Consider the following 20,606-nt stretch of genomic DNA (forward strand, 5'->3'; position numbering starts at 1 on the left):
GGCGGAGCTCCTGGACACGACGAGAGGACGCACGGGCGGCGGGGAGCGCGGCTACGACGCAGGCACGGCGGCGGTAGCGTCGGCCATGGCTGGGGCGCGCGAGGGGGAGGAGCTGGAGAGGAGAGGGGGTGTCTGGGGGGTTCGGGGGAGAGAGAGAGGCCGATCCACGACGTCACCGGGCGAGGGGAGCGGCGAGGCGGCGAGCAGGTGCGTGGCGCGCGCTGCGGTCGCCGTCGGGCACCTGCCTGCCTGGCTGGCCGGCAAGCAGCTCGCTGGAGCGGCGCTGGGCTGGGCCGGCAGGTGGGCCGGGAGCTGGCGTCAGGTAAGTTTTTCCATTTTCTTTCTGTTTTCTGTTTTTTTAATACTTCTGCAACTTTGTTGATTTATTAAAAATACTTAGGCAACTCCTAAAATCACCAAACTACTCCTGGTTCATAGTTGGATTATTTCCAGCATGAAACATTTTAGTTTGGAGATATTTGAGCATTTAAATATTTTATATAATTTTAAATGCCCAAATTCAAATATTTATGATTTAATTCAAAAACCCTAAGATGGCCTAGGAAAATGTGCATCACTTTTGGCAGAGGTTCTGAACCAAGACAAAAATGATGGGCATTTTAGAAGGGCATTTCAGGTTCATTGAAAAAGTTTTTAGTAAACCCTAATTGGTTTCAGAGGGGACTGGGGGTTTTGTCATCCCCATTTTAGGTTTCTGATGAAAGAGTAAAACATGATGCAACACTCTAATGCATGGCTAACTAGGGTGTGACAACTCACCCCCACTCAAAAGAATCTCGTCCCGAGATTTGGGTTCCTCCAAAAAGAAGGCGGGATACTCAAGTTGAAGACGATCCTCCCTTTCCCAAGTTGCTTCATCCTCAGAATGGTGCGACCATTGTACTTTGAGAAACTTGATATTATGACATCGAGTGGTACGCTCGGCCTGATCGAGGATACGAATGGGGTACTCTCGATATGTAAGATTATCTTGGAGATCAAGCGTTTCGTGGTCCACTCCACGGATAGGATCCGAGAAGCAACGCCTGAGTTGAGAAACGTGGAAGACATCGTGGACTCTGGAGAGGTGCGGAGGTAGTTCCAACTGGTAGGCAACTTCTCCTCGTTTAGCGAGAATGCGAAAAGGTCCAATGTAACGAGGAGCCAATTTGCCTTTGATACTGAAATGATGGGTTCCCTTCAGAGGGGTAACCCGAAGGTAAGCCTTCTCGTCAACCTCGAAAGTCATAGCCTTATGTTTTTGGTCATATTGACTCTTCTGACGAGATTGGGCTGTTTTCAACTTTTCACGAACGATGCGAACTTGCTCTTCTGCTTCCTGAATCATATCCAGGCCAAAGAATTGTCTTTCCCCGGTCTCTGACCAGTTGAGGGGTGTTCGACACCGTCGTCCATAGAGAACTTCAAAAGGGGCTTTACCCAAGCTAGATTGATAGCTGTTGTTGTAAGCGAATTCGGCAAATGGAAGGCACTTCTCCCAATCCATTCCGAATGAGATAACAGAGGCTCGAAGCATGTCCTCTAGAATCTGGTTGACGCGTTCCACTTGACCACTCGATTGAGGGTGAAAAGCGGTGCTAAAGGAAAGGCGGGTTCCCATAGCGTTTTGGAAACTTTCCCAAAATCGAGAGGTGAAAAGACTTCCTCTATCCGAGTTAATTTCCAAGGGAACACCATGGAGAGACACTATTCGGGAGATGTATAAGTCTGCCAGCTGACTAGCGGTTATACTCTCGCGAACAGGTAAGAAATGGGCCGCTTTGGAAAGACGATCAACAACGACGAAAATAGCATTATTCCCCCTTTTGGTCCTGGGAAAACCGGTAATGAAGTCCATACCAATTTTATCCCATTTCCATTCAGGAATAGCTAAGGGTTGAAGGGTGCCAGAAGGCCGTTGATGCTCTGCTTTTACACGACAGCAGACGTCGCAATTAGCAATATACTGGGCAATTTCTGTCTTCATCCTAGTCCACCAGAACCTCTGGCGTAGGTCCTGATACATCTTAGTACTATCGGGATGAATGGTGAGAGGAGATTCATGAGCCTCCTTAAGGATCAATCGCCTCAGGTTTCGCACTTTGGGAACCACTAGTCGATTCCCGAAGTATACGACCCCTTGATCATTAATGGAGAAACAATTCGCAACTCCTTTCTTGATGTTTCTCTTGATGCGGGAAATTCCCGGATCTACCTTCTGTGCTTTGATGATCTGATCCATAAGGGTAGGTTTCGCCACCAAGGTGGAAAGAAAACCTTGAGGAACAATGTGAAGGTTAAGCTTCCGAAATTCCTCATGGAGAAGCGGTTGACTTTGTTGTAACATTAGGTTGTTACAATAAGATTTACGACTTAGCGCATCAGCCATGACGTTGGCTTTCCCTGGGGTGTAAGTTATTCCTAAGTCGAAATCTGTGATCAACTCAACCCAACGTCTTTGCCTGAGATTCAAATCCGGTTGGGTGAAAATGTACTTCAGACTTTGGTGATCAGTGAATATTTCGCAACGGTTACCGAAGAGGTAATGTCGCCAGGTCTTAAGTGCATAGACTACGGCTGCAAGCTCTAGATCATGGGTAGGATAATTCTCCTCATGTGGGTGCAATTGCCGTGAAGCGTAAGCAATTACATGTCGATCTTGCATGAGAATGCAACCTAATCCTTGTCGCGAGGCGTCGCAGTAGATAACAAAGTCCTTAGAGAAGTCTGGCGGTACCAGCACGGGAGCAGAAGTCAGGCGTCTTTTCAGTTCCTGAAAGCTGTGCTCACATTGTGGAGTCCATTCGAACTTTTTATCTTTCTTGAGGAGTTCGGTTAGAGGTTCAGCAACTTTGGAGAAGTTTTCGACAAAGCGACGACAATAGCTCGCTAAGCCCAGAAAACTCCGAACTTGCTTGACCGATTCAGGTGGAGTCCAATTAAGGACGGCTTGAACTCACTCAGGGTTAACAGCAATACCTTTACCAGATATTACATGACCCAGATAGGTCACTTCTGACAACCAAAATTCGCATTTAGAGAATTTGGCATAAAGACGATGCTCTCGAAGTTTCTTCAACACTAGCCTTAGATGTTCGGCATGTTCTTCCTCATTCTTGGAGTAGATGAGTATATCATCGAGGTAAACCACGACGAATTTATCCAAATACTCCATGAAGATTGAGTTCATTAGCCGAGAAAAGGTGGCTGGAGCGTTGGTTAAACCGAAGGACATGACGGTGTACTCGTATTGGCCATAACGAGTAACAACGGCCGTTTTAGGAATGTCCCCGTTTCTGATTTTGATTTGATGGTAGCCCAACCTCAAATCCATCTTGGAGAAGACTGAGGATCCAGCGAGCTGATCATACAGGTCGTTGATCCTGGGGAGCGGATATTTGTTCTTGATTGTGACCAAATTGACAGGTCGATAATCTACAACCATCTGGTCTGTACCATCCTTCTTCTTGACGAAGAGGACGGGGCAAGCCCACGGAGATGAACTAGGTCGGATGAAACCCTTTTTCAAGGACTCATCGAGTTGTTTCTTAAGCTCGGCTAGTTCTAGTGGTGCCATCTTATAGGGTCTTCTAGCAATCGGGACGGTTCCTGGAATGAGGTCTATTACGAACTCAACATCCCTGTCAGGTGGAACACCTGGCAATTCCTCTGGGAAGACATCCGGGTAGTCACGGACTACCGGAACGTCCTCAAGGTCTGGCAAAGGGCTGGCGTTAAGAGAATATAATTGTCGCTTGGCTAATCGGGTCAAGACATTGACTATCTTCCCCGAAGGATGGGTGAGTTGAACAGTCCTAGAGAAGCAATCAATTTTGGCATGATGAGCTGACATCCAGTCCATACCCAAGATGATATTAATATCTGAAGATTTGAGAGCTATCAAAGATGCAAGGAAAACAAGTCTGTCGACTTGGATTTCATTTCCATAACTTACCCTGGAGGTTTGCCATCTAGAACCGGGAGTAGAAATTTCCATAGTGGATGGCATGTCACAGAATGCGGTATTATGCAAACGAGCATAATTTTCGGATATAAATGAATGAGAGGCTCCTGTATCGAAAAGAACAGATGCCGGGTGGCGATTAACAAGAAGCGTACCGAGAACGACGTTGGGATCCTCTTGAGCTTCTTCGGCAGAGATACAGTTGACGTGGCCACGTGCAGCGGTGGCTGGCTTGGCGTGGAACACTTTCCCTGTCGGCTTGCCACGGCCAACAGTTTTAGCAGATTGGTTGGGGTTGGTCTGGGGACACTCACGCATATAGTGGCCAGATTCCCCACACTTAAAGCAAGTCACGGAACTGGTGCGTGGAGGAGCATTGTTGGTTGGACCACCATAGGGCTTGGCTGGTGCAGACTGTTGAACGGGGCGAGGCGCCTGGAAGGATGGCCTCGGTGTGAACCTGTGTGGCAGGGCAGTGTTGGGCACCCACACGCGGCGCTTCTGAGGACCAGCACCGGATGAGGAACCCATGTCACGGCCATGCTTGCATGTTGCGTCATAATCAGTCTGACCGGTCTCAGCACTGATGGCCTTGTTAACAAGTTTCTGAAAGGATGTGCACTCATGCAGACGGAGGTCGCGGCGAAGCTCAGGACTAAGCCCCTTACGGAACCTTGCTTGCTTCTTGGCATCGGTGGAAACTTCCTTAGTGGCATATCGTGCGAGGTTACCGAACTCCCTGCTGTAAGCATCCACAGAGAGTCGGCCCTGAGTGAAACTGCAAAATTCCTCTCGTTTACGGTCCATGAGACCCTCCGGAATGTGATGTTCACGGAAAGCCTCGCTGAATTCAGCCCAAGTAGTGACATGGCCCGCTGGGCGCATAGCTCCATAATTCTCCCACCATAGACTGGCGGGGCCTTCAAGATGATATGCAGCAAAGGTGACCTTCTCAGCCTCAGCTACTAGCGCGGAACGCAGCTTGTGAGAGATACTGCGAAGCCAGTCATCAGCGTCGAGAGGCTCGACGGAGTGGTGGAACGTGGGTGGATGTAACTTGATGAAATCACTGAGTGACACCAAGTTATTTCTCTGATGGTGTGCGGTGTTCTGCTCAATACGCTCCAACAAACGGTTGGTCTCCCGCTTGTTTCTCTCGGCTTCCATCATAACCTCGGCTAGGGAAGGAGGATGAGGCAGATTTGCATTCCTGACTTCACTGCCTTCGGCCTGCTCTTGAGGAGCAGGTTTAGTGCGCGTGTTGACCATCCTAGGTAAACAAGACAATGATTTAGTCAAAATGATAAAATTCCGACATAGGATACAGAATGTAAGGAATAACTCGGAATGCAAGATGATCATCCGTATGACATGGTAGATACAGAAACTGCTTCTTTATTCCATCGTCATACACACCATACAGGGTTTAGTACAAGACCAAACAAGGTGCTATTACGGTGAAAGGAAGATTACATCACATCGGAGGCATCCCAAGCTCCTATACATTATTTTTCTACACCTCCGGAAGGCGGTACAAACTAGGTCATATCCCACGAGTCACGCAGGACGATAGACGACACAACTAGATCAAACTAGTGATACTACCACTAACTCAGACCGATCCGTAGTAGTCCTCGTAGAAGTCACCTCCATAGCCTGGAAGCTCAACATGATCATCCGGAAACAGACGATCTCGCGGAGCTTGTGGACCATAGGGGCTAGGATGAGGTCTTGGACCAACAGACGGTGGCCTGCGGGGACCGCGAAGTGGGGTGATGCCTCCTACATCACGCCAACCCATCACGTCTGGCAAAGCAGATCTCACAGGATAGAGATCGCGCATATCCGAACATCCAGCTTGCACCGCCGGTGCAAACCGAGTCAATGTGGCCCAATGGTCAGCACGGGTATTGAAGAGCTCTAACCTCAAGGCCCGATTTTCACGGTCCTTATCCTCGAGCATCTCAGCAGTGGTGCGAGTCCGTGAATCCTCCTGAGTGGGGTCAGCATAGATAGCCTGGAGATACCCTTGTGCTCCCGGAAGTGATCCTGGCATATACCGGAAATCAGAGTCCCGAAACAGGCCAGACCTGACTCGCATGATGGTCATCATAGAGTAGGCGGCGTCCTGCACAGCCATCTCAATAGTAACCCCGAGTCCATAGGAGCAGTGAAGGGGCTCGGTGGATCCAGGATAAGATGGAAATATCCTGACAGTGCAGAGATACTGGCTTTGATTAAAGTCTCGAAATTGCTCTTCGACCGTGTACTCGGGATACCAACGGTATCCAGCCTCAGTCATTACCCTGACCAACATGGCGGTATGGCCGGGTACATCTAGGCATCGAGTCAGGTGAACCACTTGATTAAGATCGCGAGTGGCCATCTGAAAGCACAACCATAATGCAAAGGCATTAGAATTTCTAGCAAAATTTCGGCAGCATAACAGCTGTAAATGCTCAAGAAAGGATTTTGAGACATTTGACAAAGGATTTCATACACACTCAACATCATCATATCAAAGTTCTGAGTCCATCCTAACAACATAATGTGGTAGTAGAACTGAACTAGGCTTGTATCCATCAAACCTATAAGGTACTACTGATTAGTAACACGTGATCCTGATAGAGAGAATAGATCCTAATTCCTTAACCCCCGGTGGAAGAATAGACTGACTCAGATCAGAATGTCATAAGATAAAGGAGTAAAAAGAGCCTTACGTTCCACCCACAAACAATTACCCTACATATAACTAAAGAATTTCTAGACTCAACATCGACCAGTTTGGCTTGGAGAACCTACAGGCAGTCCGGCTCTGATGCCAACGCTGTCAGGACCCCGACTCGATGTCACATCAATCTAGCTTGTAACACCTCATATCACTTTGCGGCCTCACGCACGGTATCCCCACGGGTGTCGCCTTACCTTTGCCCGGGACCGTTTGCGCCTTTTGACTCACGTATATGATAGTGTCGCTAGCATCCATATGATAAGGAGCCCGGGCTGACATGACTAGTCGTAAATCCAAAGTGGCACAGGCTTACAGGGACAGGCATCCATGACCCAGCTTCGAACGTGTCGGTCATCAGCAAGTGGGTCCGGGCTGTAGCACTAGGCTAGCAGGACTCCGGTAAACCGGGCTGTAGCGGGCTAACAGGACTCCGGTACTCAATGCGTGACATTTCCCCGAAGGGACAGACACAGGAACGAAGAAGGACACATGCCGGCCAGCCTAAGTGTTCCGGAGCAGTAGCAAGCTACCATTGCTCAGTGGAGACACTAGGAGACATTTCCCGGTAAGAGAGGCTACTAAAGATAAACAACTAGATAGTCAGATCCCACACATACCAAGCATTTCAATAACATACACACAATATGCTCGATATGTGCAAATACAACATGGCATCCCAACATGACTCTACGACACAAGTACTTTATTTGAGGCTCAGGGAGCCATACATAACATACACAAAGGTACGGGTCACACGACCCAGCATTCAAGTCATACAGTCATACAAACCAGCAGCGGAAGTAGCTTGTCTGGGTACAGACAACTAGTAAAATAAAAGAGGCTTGGAAAGCCTAGCTATACTACGTGGTCCTTCACAAGCTCAGGATCACCACCTGGGCCTTAGCCTACTCATTGATGTCAACGTCTACGTAGAACCCATCAGAAGGGGTTGCAGCGTCTTCTGTAAAAATGTAAATTATAGCAACATGAGTACGAAGGTACTCAGCAAGACTTACATCAGATCCTACATACATGCACCTTATCAAGAAGGATTGGTGGAGTTGTTGCAGCAAGCCAGCTTTGACTCTTGGCTAGGCTAACCTACGAGACTCCAACTTGAAATGGTTTTGCGCACACGAGTCCACTACTCACCACTTCAATACACTACCGAGGATCCACCTCCGTCTTCCTACGGAAGATCCATCCTCGGCACTCACACTTATCTTGAGGCTTTTAGTAGTTTCCATTCACTTGTCTATGAACTGTATAGGCAACCAAGTAGTCCTTTACCGCGGACGCGGCTATTCGAATAGATCATGATAACCCTGCAGGGGTGTACTTCTTCATACACGCTCTCACCACTTACCGTCGTTTACACGACATGTACTCGGCAACCTTCAAGCGGAAGCCCAACGTGGGTGTCGGCCACGACCTACCTAATCACCTAAGCCTCCAGTCCAGGTTTATCGCCTATCCAGGTTCCATCCGCAGGGAGTCCGGCCGAGGTTTCCCATACGGCCCCGAACGATGTGAACATGGTTCCTGAGATACCTAACGGGTATTCGGTACACCCGGCCACGTACCTACCGCATCACAGCCCACCCCTACGGTCAGCGCTGTCCACGGCCTCCAGTAGGCTACAAACACCAGAAACTACTTGCAACTCCTGGACGGAGAACTAGGTGAATAAGAAGCCGAGAGGGTCCATTGGTTTCGGGCCCAATGCATGGTAGTAGCTGATTCTTAAATCACACATACAGATCTCAGTGCTTAAGGTCGGCTTCAATGAAACAACCCACCATGTACTCCTACATGGCCTCTCATCGATACCTTTACCAAATCGTGTTCACCACACCACTCTCATTACCGACATAATCATTTCACTCTAGCCCATCACCCAGATGAACCAGACCTGACACGACTCTAAGCATAGCAGGCATAGCAAGGTAGGAACAACACATACATATGGCTCAATCAACTCCTACACATGCTAGTGGGTTTCATCTAGTTACTGTGGCAATGACAGGTCATGCAGAGGAAGTGGGTTCAACTACCGTAGCACACAGCAGTTTGAAACGCGTTGTCTTAATGCAGTAAAAGAGAGTAGGAGCGGGAACATGGGATTGTATCGATATGATCAAATGGTTGGTTGCTTGCCTGATGGTTCGATGCACTGATACGGTTCTTCGTTAGGGTAATCACGGTACTCCTCGGAGGCAGAACCTGCCGCAAAGAACACCGATACACAACCATCACCAAACAATGTGCAACAATATGATGCATGCATGAAACATAGCAATATGAGTGTGTTGGGCTAATGCAACTAAGACCAAAAGGGTTTGAATCAATTTGAATCAAAGATTCAAATTTCAAACTCAAACATGGCCCTTTAAAGTGTTTTACCTTGTTCTGCAATAATCATCAAGTTAACTTGTTTAATCATGCATGAGAATAGTACAGATGGATAGATTGGATTTTTCTGATCATTTTTCATATATAATTTGTCTGATTTGGAGTTACAGAATAAAAGTTATGAATTTTTGAAATTTAAACTATATTCTGGAATTTCCTATATTAGATTAAATCCAGAAAATCAATTATTGCGTCAGCCTGACGTTAGTGTGACGTCAGCAGGTCAACGGGACACGTCCGGGTCAAACCTGACAGTGGGTCCCGCGTGTCAGTGTGATTAGATTAATTAAAGTTTAATTAAAACTAAACCTGTTTAATTAACAGGGCTGGGCCCCACCTGTCATTGACTCAGGGGAGTCAACCAGGGCCCACCCGTGGTCAAACCCCGGTCGGCTGCACCGGCGTTTAGCCGCCGGCGAGCCCGACGCGGCGGCGGAAGTGGTTTTTGCCGTTCCGGCAACCAAACGAGCCGCGGAGGCCACCGGAGAGGAGCTGGGGTCGTGCCGCAGCTCTTGGTGGAGTCCGTTGGGGTCGGGGTGGCCGGAGTTGGCGCCGGCGACGACTTTGGCGGCCACCGGGGTTTGGCTGAAGTCGAACTTGTCGCTAGGGGGGTCGGTGAGGTGCGGGGAGTAGCTAGTTAGGTGCTACGTGACGCGGTGAGCATGATGGACACCGTGGAGTGGCCGGAGGGTGACCGGGAGCACGTTGGCGACGAGCTCCACGGCGGTGGGTGCGGTTGAGCTCCGGGAGGTCGCTACACGGCTCGGGAGCAAGAAAAGAAGGGGGGGAAGATGGCTAAGCTCACAGTGAGTGCGATGAAGCCCTTGGTGCGGCCGGGGATGGAGCGGAGCGACGACGGCGTTGAAGGGGATCTCCGGCGACGGCGGACTCGGGTGAGGTCGGTGCGGTGGACTCGGGCGTTGCGAGCGCTCGGGGCTCGGCTTGCTCGATGAAGTGGACAGCGGCGGAGCTCCTGGACACGACGAGAGGACGCACGGGCGGCGGGGAGCGCGGCTACGACGCAGGCACGGCGGCGGTAGCGTCGGCCATGGCTGGGGCACGCGAGGGGGAGGAGCTGGAGAGGAGCGGGGGTGTCTGGGGGGTTCGAGGGAGAGAGAGAGGTCGATCCACGACGTCACCGGGCGAGGGGAGCGGCGAGGCGGCGAGCAGGTGCGTGGCGCGCGCTGCGGTCGCCGTCGGGCACCTGCCTGCCTGCCTGGCCGGCAAGCAGCTCGCTGGAGCGGCGCTGGGCTGGGCCGGCAGGTGGGCCGGGAGCTGGTGTCAGGTAAGTTTTTCCATTTTCTTTCTGTTTTCTGTTTTTTTAATACTTCTGCAACTTTGTTGATTTATTAAAAATACTTAGGCAACTCCTAAAATCACCAAACTACTCCTGGTTCATAGTTGGATTATTTCCAACATGAAACATTTTAGTTTGGAGATATTTGAGCATTTAAATATTTTATATAATTTTAAATGACCAAATTCAAATATTTATGATTTAATTCAAAAACCCTAAGATGGCCTAGGAAAATGTGCATCACTTTTGGCAGAGGTTCTGAACCAAGACAAAAATGATGGGCATTTTAGAAGGGCATTTCAGGTTCATTGAAAAAGTTTTTAGTAAACCCTAATTGGTTTCAGAGGGGACTGGGGGTTCTGTCATCCCCATTTCAGGTTTCTGATGAAAGAGTAAAACATGATGCAACACTCTAATGCATGGCTAACTAGGGTGTGACAAAGCCAAAGGGAAAGATCACATTGCCGGTAACATTTGGCAGTGAATTGAACTTCAGGACTGAGAGGGTCACGTTTGACGTTGCCGACATTCCATTACCTTATAATGGAATCCTTGGTCGTCCGGCACTCGCCAAGTTCATGGTGGCCTCTCACTATGCATACAACATACTAAAAATGCCAGGCCCAATAAGTGTCATCTCTGTCCCTGGCGACAAGAAGGATGCTCTTATCTGTGCCGACAAGATCTACCGGGAAGCAGCAGCCGCAGCAGAATGAAGGACACTTGCCGCTGAAGCTCCCGGGGGGAAGAAGAAGACCAAGTCCGGCAAGAGCTCTGATGCCCACTCCGGCAAGCGCACCTCTTCGGAGTACTGCGCTACCGTCGAGGACGCACCATCAAGCTCCACCGGCAAGTGCAAGAAGGCAATGGCAGCTCCACCTGAGACTAAGAAGGTGTCCGCCAAGGAGGATGGCACTGGTGGTACCTTCACCATCAGCGCCACTCTTGACCCCAAATAGGAAAGCGCGCTCGTTGCTTTCCTGCGGGCGAATGTCGATGTGTTTGCGTGGCAACCGTCTGATATCCCCGATGTTCCCAGGAAAGTGATTGAGCACCACCTGGCCATCTGTCCTCATGCGCGGCCCGTCAAGCAGAGAGTCAGGAAGCAGGTAGTAGAGCGCCAAGAATTCATCGCAGAAGAAATCAAGAAGTTGGAAGCAGCAGGCCTTGTCAGAGGAGTACTCCATCCCACGTGGTTGGCCAATCCTGTTGTTGTGCGCAAAGCTAACGGGAAATGGAGACTTTGTATTGACTTCACTGATGTTAATAAAGCTTGTCCCAAAGACCCATTTCCCTTGCCGCGTATTGACCAGATTGTTGACTCCACAGCCGGATGTGATTTGCTTTCATTTCTTGATGCATACTCAGGATACCATCAGATCTTCATGGCAGAAGAAGAGGAAGAGAAAACCGCATTTATCACCCCGTGTGGCACGTACTGCTTCGTACGGATGCCTTTCGGTTTGAAGAATGCTGGTTCAACATTTGCAAGGGTAGTCCACCATGCTTTTGAGCCACAAATACACAGAAATGTGGAAGCTTACATGGATGATATAGTGTTCAAGAGCAAGAACAAGGCGACCCTGATCCAAGATTTAGACGAAACATTTGCAAACTTGCGCAAAATCAACCTCAAGCTTAACCCCGAGAAGTGCGTGTTTGGAGTCCCTTCCGGCAAGCTTCTCGGGTTCTTCGTGTCTCAGCGGGGAATTGAAGCCAATCCCGACAAGATCAAAGCCATCGAGGAGATCGAAGCACCAAAGCGCGTCAAGGATGTACGAAGGCTTGCTAGTTGCGTGGCTGCTCTCAGCAGGTTTATCTCTAGATCTGCTGAGCGCGCCCTGCCATTTTTCAAAATTTTGAAAAAGGCAGGTCCAATGAAATGGACTCCGGAAGCGGAGGCTGCGCTGCAGGACTTGAAGAGATACCTGTCCTCCACTCCAACACTTGTCGCACCTAAGCCGCAAGAGGAGTTCCTGCTGTATATAGCGGCAACCAATCAAGTGGTTAGTGCTGCGTTAGTGGCGGAGAGGGAGTCGGATGATGAGCCAGCAACCACGGCATGCCCATCCGACGACAAGCAGGGGGCTTCGCCGACAAGCTCTGGTCCCGACAAACATGAGTTTGCGCAGGAGCATGATAAGATGCCAAGGAGAATGGTGCAGCGCCCAGTTTACTTTGTCAGTTCCCTTCTGCAGGGGGCTAGATCAAGGTACTCTGGTGTGCAGAAGTTGCTTTTCGGCCTCCTCATGGCCTCGAGAAAGCTGTGCCATTACTTCCAAGCACATGAGATCACAGTCGTCACTCGCTTTCTGCTAAAGAGGATACTGCAAAATCCAGAAGCAACGGGCAGGATTGTCGAGTGGGCGCTGGAACTGTCAAGCTTTGGCCTCAAGTTTGAGAGCACCTCAACTATCCAAAGCAGAACATTGGCAGAGTTCATAGAAGAGTGGACGCCAACCCCAGATGAAGAAATTCCAGAAACGAGCATCCCCGTCAAAGAGGAAAGCAAAGAGGGGCTGATGTACTTTGATGGTGCCTTCTCGCTGCAAGGCGCCGGTGCAGGCGTGCTGCTTGTCGCACCCACCGGAGAGCACCTCAAGTACGTAGTCCAGATGCACTTTCCCAAAGAGCAAGCAACCAACAATACTGCAAAGTATGAAGGATTACTTGCCGGTCTCAGAATCGCAGCAGACCTTGGGATCAAGAAGCTCATTGTCAGGGGTGACTCACAGCTTGTCGTCCGACAAGTGAACAAGAACTACCAGAGTCCGTTGATGGAAGCGTATGTCAATGAAGTGAGGAAGCTAGCAGAGCACTTTGACGGCCTACAAATGGAGCATATCCCAAGAGCTCAGAATGATATTGCTGGCGGCCTGTCAAAGTGCGCCGCACTAAAGTTACCTGTGGAACCAGGGATCTTTGTGCTTAAGTTGACTCAACCATCCGTAACACCATCAACTAGACAAAGCAAAAAGAGGAAGTTGGTTTCTGGTGACTACTTTCCGGCAGAGCTCCCCGAAGCCGCCGCCAAGAAAGTCCCCAAGATCAACACCAAGAAGGCTGACGGGCAGTCTGCTCCGGCAAGCCTAATGGTTTGTTCCGTTGAAGCAGACGCTCCCGACAAGTTTTGCTCCGGCAAGCTTGCCGGGGAACATCAAGCTCCGACTGGGCCGCAAGTCCTTGCCGTAGAAGCAGATGTTCCCGCAGCAGCAGATGCGCCTTTAGTCCTTGTTGTCGAGCCACAAGCTCCAGCATGGGCACAGCAGATTGTCCATTTCCTTCAGACAGGAGAACTTCCCGAAGAACAAGAAGAAGCGGAAAGAGTAGCCCGGCAGTCAAGTATGTACCAGTTTGTCGATAGCATACTGTACAGAAGAAGACTCAACGGTGTGAAATTGAAGTGTATTCGCCGGGAAGATGGACAAAAGCTATTGGCAGAGATGCATGGAGGCATATGTGGCCACCACATTGGCGCAAGAGCACTTGCCGACAAAGCTTTCCGGCAAGGTTTCTTTTGGCCGACAGCCCTCCAGGATGAAACTGCACAAGTAACCAAGTGTGAAGCGTGCCAGTTCCACTCCAAACATATACACCAGCCAGCTCAAGCTCTCCAGACGATCCCTTTATCCTGGCCATTTTCGGTCTGGGGGCTCGATATCCTCGGCCCCTTCCCCCGAGCTGTCGGGGGCTTTGAGTACATGTACGTCGCAATCGACAAGTTCACAAAGTGGCCGGAAGTGCAGCCAGTGAGGAAGGTGACAGCACAGTCAGCAGTCAAGTTCTTCAGGTCGATTGTTTGCCGTTTCGGGATTCCCAACAGGATCATCACCGACAACGGCACGCAATTCACGAGCCGCACCTTCATGCAGTACGTCCAAGACCTTGGCGCCAAGGTCTGCTTTGCTTCTGTTGCTCATCCGAGAAGCAACGGTCAAGCAGAAAGGGCAAATGCTGAAGTGCTGCGCGGGCTCAAGACCAGAACTTTCGACAGGCTGCACAGGTGCGGAAGGAACTGGATCGAGGAGCTGCCGGTGGTTCTTTGGTCGACCAGAACGACGCCAAATCGAGCCACTGGCCAGACACCTTTTGCTCTACTCTATGGAGCAGAGGCAGTTCTCCCCACGGAACTCGTATACGGATCACCTCGAGTGCTCCCTTATGATGAGCTTGAGCAAGAACAGCTGCGGCAAGACGACGCGCTGATCCTTGAGGAAGATCGTCTTCAGGCTGCTGTACGAGCTGCTCGATACCAGCAAGCTTTGCGCCGCTATCATAGCCGCAAAGTTAAAGCCAGAAGCTTCGAGGAAGGCGACCTTGTTCTTCGGTGCGTTCAGTCCGCCAAGAATTCCAACAAGTTGACGCCGAAGTGGGAAGGCCCTTATAGGGTGAGACGAGTCACAAGGCCTGGTGCTGTCCGCCTTGAGACCGAAGATGGCATTCCGGTGAGCAACTCCTGGAACATCGAACATCTTCGTAAGTTTTTCCCATAAGGCGCGGTTGCCGGAACCCGTTCCGGCAACCACCTTTTATACAAGTCTTGCCACTGTTGCATGTAATCCTTTGTACAAAGCCGGGCACAGATCCCGTGCATAAGTAAAACCCCATGTGCTCCGCACAGCTTGTCCATTTCATGCGTTAGTTCCTTTGTTGCATGTGATTATCTGACACTTCGTGCAGCACCTACATCCGGTAAGCAGTAACGAGCCGAAGAGCTCCATATTATTATTTTCTCTTCTTTCTTTTTCTTTTAAAAGGAAAAGAAGGTTCTCCCGCACACAAGTTTGCTGGGGGGGAAAGGAGAAGATTGTGGTATGGGCCAGGCGTCGTTCAAGCAAAGACTTGCCTTACCGGGAAGCAAATGACAGAAAAGCTATGTTGCCAAAGTTTGAGCAACCACTTTTTAAATTTTTGAGTTATCTTCCTCGAACGACCCTGCTTTGTATGGAAAACATGTGCGCGGAGGAACCAACTCGTGGCTAGTTGCGCCCTTACTTTGTTTCTAGTCCGCTCAACAGCTTAAGCATGCTGCATCTAGTCGCGACAAGGTTTCTTGTCGGAAGCAGTGCCGCCAGCAGGCTGCTAAAGTTCCGCACTCAGCGCTCGCGGCTCGGGTGCCTGCGCCGACAAGTTCCCTAGAAGCGTAGGGTAAAAACATACAAAGGAAGGAATCTAGTAGAGGAAATAACATTGCAATTGATAGACAGAAATAAAGTTATATTACAAAGATAACTTGTCGCAGCTCTAACAGACTGTTTCCATAACATGATCAGCAGCGACAAGGGAAAAGAAGAAATGGGCGGCCTAATCTACGCGTCCGCCCTCGACTCTCTTGATCTCGCTCACCTTGTCCACAATGGGTGCGACAAGGGCCTTGAGTGCGTCCAGATCGGCGTCAGGCGGCAAGGACCTGAGGACGTTGGTGAAGCTGAGGCCTGGGTTGCGGAAGGCCATCTTCATCAGCACCTTCTGGAGAACCCCAGCGCAGATTTTGCATGACTCGTCGGCCAGCTGCTTCGGGATCCTCTCCCAGAGACGCTGGAGTGCCGTCGCCACACCCTTGAAGAACAGGCTGAGCTTGGCGCTGGGTTGAAGACTCTTGTCGGAAGGATACCCAAAGTCCTCCATCCCCAGCTGTGCCAGCTCCTCGTTGATGACTGCGGCAGTGTTCACCAGACCCTCGGTCCAGTGCTCCACTGTGTCTCTGAACGAGTTCTGGGTAACTGCAATGCTCTCCAGCAGCGTCGCGTCAGCCTTGACCTTCTCCGCCAAGGTCTTCTCCCGCTCCTTGGCGGCCTCCAGCGTCTGCGTCAGCGTGGCCAGCTTCAGCTTCAGGTCTGCTTTGGAATCCTTGGCGGCGCTGAGCTCCTTGCCCCTCTCAGCGAGAAGGCCTTGCAGCTCACCATGGGCGGCGGCATCCTTCTCGCGCTCACGCTTGAGCGCGGCAAGCTCCTCGCCGCTCTTCCCAATGTCGGCCTCCAGCTGCGCCACCTTCTCCTCTAGCTCTTTCTTGGCGGCCTCTGCAGTTGCCGCGACGTCCTTTGCCTCCTTGAGCGCCCCGCCAAGTGCTCGCTCGCGCTCGGCAAGCTCTTCCTCGTAGCTGTCGAGGTGGGCCTTCCGCTGCACTAGTTCGCCTTCTCGTGCGGACTGCTTCTCGGCGGCCAGTCTTTGTTCCTCCTCAGCCTCGGCCTTCTCGAGAAGAAAGGCCGTGCGCTCCTCGTCGACTCTCTCCCGCTCCTGTGCCAGGGACCGGAGAGCTTCTTGATTTTGTCCCCGGAGCTCCTCCGCGCGCTTCTCCATGTCAACTCCCGCCTTCGCGACAAGCGCTTCCCGGGAAGCCAACTTGGCTTGCCGGGTGTGGTAGAGTGACAGCAGCTTCCGCAGCAGCTGCTCCTCCTCAGGCTCGCCACTGCTGCTGCTGGGCGCGTCAACCAATGACAGTCCGGCAGAGGCGAGCACCTCCCCGTCAAAAGTCTCCCCCTCGCCCGGCGCCCTGGAGCTCGACGCCCATGGTAGCTTGATGAAGATGTTGTCACCGGCCTGCAAGTAGGCGCCGTGCTGGGGCTCCTCGGAGCCCGGCTCCACAGAAGCGGCAGAGGGTTCGGCGGTCGGTGCAGCGCCCGGCGCTCCTACGGCCTCAGGGTCGTCAGTGCGATCGCCCGACCCCTCGCCGGCTTCCGCAGCAGCAGCCCCGGCGGCCTCCTCGCCGGCGGTCTCATCAGCACCGGCACCTTCCTCGCCGGCGCCCTCTGTCTCCATTGGCCCAGCCGAAGATGGGTCTGAAGAACGAAGAAGGGAGGAAAATCAATCAAAAATCCAAGAAAGGAAAAACAGAAGAAGCAGAACCCAAGGGAAAGTTTCTGGGCAAGTGGATTACTTGCGCCAAGATCTTCAGTTGCGGCCTCGGTCGCCGCAGGATCAGCAGTGCCGTCCCTTGCCGGAGAGTCCCCCCTTGCCGGAGAACGCTCCCTTGCCGGGGACTCCTCCCTTGGCGCCGCAGTCGAAGCAGGTGGCACTTCGGGGCCAGCCTCCGGGCGCTCCTGATGAGGCTGCTCTGCTCCTGCACAAGTCAACAAGCAAGATATCAACCAAGGAAAAAGCACTCAAGCGCGCCCGGCAACAGAACGCTAAACTATGAACTTACGCTGGGGGCTGCTCCGAGGGGTATTTGCCGGGTCCGTCAAGGTGGTCTCGGGCCCACCTCCTGCAGACACGATGGGGTCATCCTCGATGACGATCACCGCGGCCTTGGCCCTCTTCGCCGCTCTCTGGGCCAGTGTTCTAAAAAGAAAGGAGTCCAGATTGGAGCAAGTCAGATACAAGATATAAACAGCAAGATTGAAGGATTATAAGAGCACCGAAGAAACTCACTCTTCTTCCTCCTCGTCGGAGCTGAGCGCGGAAAGATCGAAGTCCGGCCCTCCTCCGGTGCGGCGAGGTGGAGGAGTAGGATCCCTTGCCCGCTTGGTGGGGGCAGTGGCAGTGGCCCGGGAAGATCCCGCTCTAGTTGCCGCTGCTGCGTGAGGCGCTCCCGCGGTAACATTGCTTGTCGCGGTAGAGCGCGTCGCGCGGCTCGGTGGCTGTGGAGCCGGCTGCCGCCCTGCTGCGTCCCCGGCCCTGCGAAGGCGCCTCCTTGGCGGAGCCGGGGGCTACGCCTGCGGCAAGCTCTCTGAAGGTTCAGCTTCCTCCTCGTCGGCCTTGCTCGATTCGGCTTTGGAACCGGCAGGCTCCTCCTCGCCCATGAACTCCACGCGTTCGGCAAGGTTTGCCGCCTCTGCAGCCTCTGCCTCCTCCACAGTAAACCCAAACACACCCGCAGCAGCTGTGGCCGCAGCCTCTTCCGCCCTAGTAGCGAGGAGCTGCAGCTCCTCGTCGGTGGTGTCACGGGTGAGGCTCTTCTGCTCGTTGGCACGGACCGGCACTTCCTCCAAGGTGTCGAAGAACGCTCGCACAACGTCATCCGTAGGCTCTTGCCAAGTTGGGACGATGCCGTGTGAATCGCACAACGGCATCATGGCGCGGATCCGGTCAAGCGAAGAGTTATTGCACAAAGGAACTACGCCCCTCGGCAATGTGAATGGGTGCTGGGGGTCGCGTTTGAATAATTCCAAGAGCATTGCGTCCAACTCCAAGACAGTGAAGTTGTAGTTAAGGCCCGGCCGCAGCCTCATGATGTCCGCCGAATTCTTGAATTCCTAGGCGGGCCTCCTCCTCTCCTGCAAGGGGGCAATGCGGCGGCGGAGGAAATCTTCCCCGACAGCACCTACGGTGAGCCCGGCAAGCCTGAGGCGAAGAATCCTAGTGATGGCGATCTTCAGCCTCTCGTCTTCTAGGGCCACGTTGCTCCAGTCATTGCCGCGCACTATTGGAGTTTGGCGCACGGCGGTGAAGGGCTGCGGATCCTCCTCGACGATCCAACACCACTCCGCTCACCACTCCTCCCACTTGCTGCGAAGCTCACCCTCCAAGTACGCCTCTTTCTTGCCGACTCTCGAGACCCAGGCAATCCCTCCGGCAAGCGGCTCTCCTCTCTCTACCCGAGGTATGAAGAAGTGGCGGAAAAGGGCTACACTAGGGTGGACTCCGACAAAGTTTTCGCACAAGTGTGCGAAAACCGCCATGGTCAGGACAGCATTGGGGGTGAAGTCAAGGAGGCGGAAGCCATATGTGTTCATACTGTCACAAAAGAACTCCGAGAAGGGCGGGCAGAGCCCGCAATAGAAGAATAGCGGGAAGAACGGGTACCCATTTGGAGCCGACTCCGAGGCAGCGGCCGGGAGTACCCTCGTGCACGGATGCGCACGCGTCTCCGTCGCCCAAAAGAGGTAGAAGTACTCCCTCAGCTCCTGCACGCCGAGCTGGGGGGTGAAGATCGCCCGCTCCTTCCGCAGCGCCGCGAGCCGCTGCGCCTCGGCCGACTTAACACCCTTTCCCTTGTCGGCTTTCGGGCCCATGGCGGAGGTGGTGGAGAAGGTCGATGGCGTGGTGATGCTGGTGGCAATGGGGGGGGCGGAGCGCTGCTCTCTCGGCTTCGAGAAGAAGGGGGGAGCGGCGGAGTTTGTGAAGAAGGAGTAGCAGCAACCAGCGAGGGGGAACGAACTGCCTCTGTTTCCTCTGCTTATAAAGAGGGACGGGGCGGACGTTTCGGCCTTCCAAATAAACAACCACCCACGATCTCTCCCACGATGCCGCATTCAACATGTGCCATTATGGGAGAGTGCGGTGGATACGGAACAAGATTTGGCGTGGCCCAGCCCGCGTGTGCCCGTGCCCTGTCTTGGGCCTGGCCCAACAGCGCTCGGCACCATGTCTGGCCCAGGCCTGGGGGCTCCTGTCGGTGTACTAGAATAGGGGTACCCTAGTACCCCGAACTTGTGCATGGGCAGTTGCAGCACCCCGCGGCAAAGGCTTGCCGGGCGAACGCCAAGATCCCCCAAGGTTCCCTTGGAGCCATCCAAGAACAAAGTATTTAAGCTAAGGAGACAAGACCCCGGTAAGAGGAGCTTGCCGGGAAGGCCAACCAAGGCGCTCCAAGGAACTTGCCGCGACGCGCCACGCGCTCCGGCAAGGCAGCAAGGCCCCGGCAAGAGGAGCTTGCCGGGAAGGCGAAACAAGGTACCCCGGGGCCCGGTGAGCGACGAGCTTCTGGACCCGGCAAGATAACAACAGCGGCAAGGCGCTTGCCGCGGCAGGCGGCCACTCTGCGCCCACGCTCCAGCGCATCCACCAACGTGTCGCTCTGGGGGCCTCTCCGGGCGCGCGTGGCGAGAGGCTGTGCAGCCAGCCGTGCGCAGTGGCATGCGAAGCTGACAAGATCGCCATCGTGGCGAACGGTGGCGCCCCTAATGGTCCTTTTCTGCACTGTTCAGGCGACTCAGACGGGCATTTAATGCCCTTGTCCCCTGCCGTCAGGGTTAGGTAGGGTGCACTGTACAAGCAACTGTATCAACTACCTCGCTTTTTACGTTTTTACCCTCCTCTACGTTGCCACCTGTCGGTGACCCCTTTGGCGTATAAAAGGAGGCCCATGCGCAACGTAGGGGGGGTTCGGTTCGGAGCCTCAGACAATCGGCTTCGATTCATTGGTAGCACAGGAAACATCACACACTCTCGCTCGAGAGCAAGAACACCAGATAATACAACTAGACAAGCAGCAGTAGGAGTGTTATCTCTCCGAAGAGCTCCGAAGCTGGGTAAACTGC

The sequence above is a fragment of the Triticum dicoccoides genome, chromosome 6A (genome assembly GCF_002162155.2).
Source record: "Triticum dicoccoides isolate Atlit2015 ecotype Zavitan chromosome 6A, WEW_v2.0, whole genome shotgun sequence".
In the NCBI taxonomy this organism is placed as follows: Eukaryota; Viridiplantae; Streptophyta; class Magnoliopsida; order Poales; family Poaceae; genus Triticum; species Triticum dicoccoides.